This window comes from Mus caroli, chromosome 15 (genome assembly GCF_900094665.2).
Source record: "Mus caroli chromosome 15, CAROLI_EIJ_v1.1, whole genome shotgun sequence".
NCBI classification, from domain to species: domain Eukaryota; kingdom Metazoa; phylum Chordata; class Mammalia; order Rodentia; family Muridae; genus Mus; species Mus caroli.
In genome coordinates, this window is record NC_034584.1 from 47,894,695 (window position 1) to 47,898,267 (window position 3,573).

General features: G+C 39.8%; 1 protein-coding gene across 4 annotated transcripts in view; it reads right to left on the reverse strand.

The window, feature by feature from the left end:
* Samd12 (sterile alpha motif domain containing 12) overlaps window positions 1-3,573 on the reverse strand; it is a 439,438-nt gene that overhangs the window by 194,150 nt on the left and 241,715 nt on the right. The gene's annotated exons all lie outside the window — the stretch shown is intronic.

The following is a 3,573-nucleotide window of genomic DNA, read 5'->3' on the forward strand; positions in this document are numbered from 1 at the left end:
AAAAAAAAAACATAACTGGGAGTGTTCTGACCCAGCTGAGTTTCTAGCAGGAGCAGTTAATCAAGTGTCTCCACTAGATTGACATCCTGACTGCTCACAGAAGGAACCCAGAAGACCAAAGGCTTTCCTTTAGATGAGACAATCTCCCGAGCGACAACAGAAGTAGAGCATGAAAGCAGAGGCAAACACTGATGGTGCTGCTTACAAATGTCAGGGAGCTATGGGCCATTGTCAATGGTAAGAGGCACAGTCAGGACTTCAGGTAAGATGGCCCTGGCTTCTGATGGTGAGCCGTCTCAGGACTACTTGTTATGGTTTCTGGACAGGGAGTAAAAACTGATCTTTACTATATACCCATTATGCAATTTTAAAATAAGTCTTACTGTGTGTGTGTGTGTGTGTGTGTGTGTTTCTAGAAGTCATAGATGAAAAAAAACCAAAGCAAAAAAAATATTAATTTCACCCCTGTAAAATGAACATATGTGAATGTAAGTAAACTGAGTGTCACATAAATTTATTTCAGAAAAGGTTATTAAAATGATGTGACTTGTAGTAAATGCACAAGCTTGGTTTAATTATGTGACAAGGCTAATGGCTGAGTATATTAGCCTCTAATTTCTGAATATTCTTATTGGTTGAGTAGAGCTACTCACCTCTATTTCAGAAGTTAGTGAATGGGAGCAGAATGCTTAAAGAATTTTCCTGAAGCAACAAAATTAAATATTCAGGGCAGGACTTAAAATCCAAGAAGATCTGATGCTAAATTTATACTTTCTCCTTGCTTATCCTTTATGTGTGTTCTTTAAAATAGTTCAAAAACTCATATTTCAAATGCAAAATGACATCTGAAGCATGTATCCTCTTTCTATGGCCACCTTCCATGCCTCATGGGTGTAACTTACATTAGTTTCATATGTATTATTTAGTATTTCTTATATAAGCAAAGAATACACACAGAGAGACAACATTTATCCCTTAATGGCTAATGTACAGTTTGCATATGGTTCTGAATCTTGTTTCTGTTTTATTTTTCATAGCTTCCCAGGAGTACTTATTCATTCCTCACTTACAGGTTTAAACACCCCCAGTAACTATATGTGCCATGATTTACTTAGTCATTTCCTTAAAGGAAGCCACCTAATAGTCTTCAAAAAAAAACCTATATATTTTTAAAGGGACTCTAAAAAAACAAAATAGAGCAGAGATATTCCATGCTCATGGATTGTATTAACATAGTAAAAATGGCCATCCTATCAAAAGCAATGGACAGATTGAATGCAATACCCATCAAAATTCCAACACAATTCTTCAAAGACATGGAAACAGCAATTCTCAATTTCATATGGAAAAACAAACAAACAAACAAAAAACCCCAAGATAGCGAAAACAATTCTTAACAACAAAAGAACTTCTGCAGGAATCACCATCCCTGACTTCAAGTTCTGTTACAGAGCAATAGTGATAAAAACCACATGGTACAGAAACAGACATGTTGATCAATGGAATAGAATTGAAGACCCAGAAATAAAACCACATACTTATGGACACTTGATCTTTGACAAAGAAGCCAAAATATACAATGGAAAAAAGAAAGCATCTTCAATACATGGTGCTTGTCTATCTGGCAGTTGGTATGTAGAAAATGAAAATAATCCATATTTGTCACCTTGCACAAAGCTGAAGTTCAAGTGGATCAAGGACCTCAACATAAAACCAGATACACTGAATCTAATAGAAAAGAAAGTGGGAAAGAGATTCAAACTCATGGGGATGGGGGTGTTTGGGGGATATCCTAAACAGAACTCCAATGGCTCAAGCTCTAAGATCAAGAATTGATAAATCAGACCTCATGAAACTGAAAAGCTTCATCAAGGCAAAGACAGAGTCAATAGGACAAATCGGCAACCTACAGATTGGGAAAAAGTCTTCACTAACCCCACATTCGATAGAAGGCTAATATCCAAAATATATAAAGAACTCAAGAAGCTAACTTCCAAACAGCCAAACAATGCAATAAAAAATGGTATATAGAACTAAACAGAGAATTCACAAAAGAGGAATCTCACATGACTGAGAAGCACTTAAAGAAATGTTCAAAGTTCAATGCAAATCAAAAGGACCTTGAGATTCCACCTCACAACAGTCAGAATGGCTAAGATCCAAACCTCAGGTGGCGAGGATGTGGAGAAAGAGGAACACTCCTTCATTGTTGATGGGACTGCAAACTGGTACAACCACTATGGAAATCAATCTGGAGGTTCCTCAGAAAACTGGAAATAGATCTACCTGAAGACCCAGCTCTATCGCTCCTGGACACATACCCAAAAGATGCCCCATGATGCCCCAAGGGCACATGCTCCACTATGTTCATAGTGGCCTTATTTGTGATAGCCAGAAGCTGGAAACAACCCAGATGCCCCACAATGGAAGAACGGATACAGAAAACTTGGTTTACACAATGGAAAAAAACTATTAACAACATGAGTTTTGCATGCAAATGCATGGACTAAAAAAATATCATCCTGAGTAAGGTATCTCAGACACCAAAGGACATGCATAGTATATACTCACTCATAAGTGGATATTAGTCAAGAAAGTACAGAATACCCAGGATATAATCCACAGAACTCAAGAAGTTTAACAACCTAGAGGGCCAAGTGAGGATGCTCAATCCCACGTGGGAGGGAGAACAAAGCAGAGGACAGAAGGATAGAGGAAACTGGATGGGAGAGGAGAGAGGGTGAGGCAGGGGAAAGTGGAACATGATCAGGTATCAGGGGGACCAGGAGTGAAGCCCAGAGAACCAGTAGAATGAATGGAAATATATAACTTTGGGAGATGGAAGGTGGCGGGGACCCTCTAGAATGTACCAGAGACCTCGGAGGTAAGAAATGCTCAGGATGAAATGCCCAATAGTGGGGAGAGGAAACTTGTAGAATCCACCTCCAGTAAAAAGACAGGTCATCAAGTGGAGGGATGGGGTTGCCAGCTCACTATAGCCCAGAATTGTTCCTGTCTAAAATAAATTGCAGGAACAAAAATTGAGAAGAGACTGAGGGAAAGGAGATCCAGTGACTGGTCCAAATTGAAACCCATCTTAAGCCGAGTCTCCAAGGCCTGACAATATTACTCATGCTATGATGTATTTATAGTCAGGAGTCTAGCATGGCTGCCCTCTGAGAGGCCCAACAAGCAGCTGACTGAGACAGAAACAGATACTTACACTCAACCAATTGCCAGAAGTCACGGACCCCTGTGATTGAATTAAGGAAAGGTTGGATGAAGCTGAGGAGTAGGGCACCTAATAAGAAGACCAGCAGTCTTTTTTTAAATATTTTTTTATTACATATTTTCCTTGATTACATTTCCAATGCTATCCCAAAAGTCCCCCATACCCTGCCCCCCTCACTTCCCTACCCACCCATTCCCATTATTTTGGCCCTGGCGTTCCCCTGTACTGGGGCATATACAGTTTGCAAGTCCAATGGGCCTCTCTTTCCAGTGATGGCCAACTAGGCCATCTTTCGATACATATGCAGCTAGAGTCAAGAGCTCTGGGGTACTGGTTAGTTC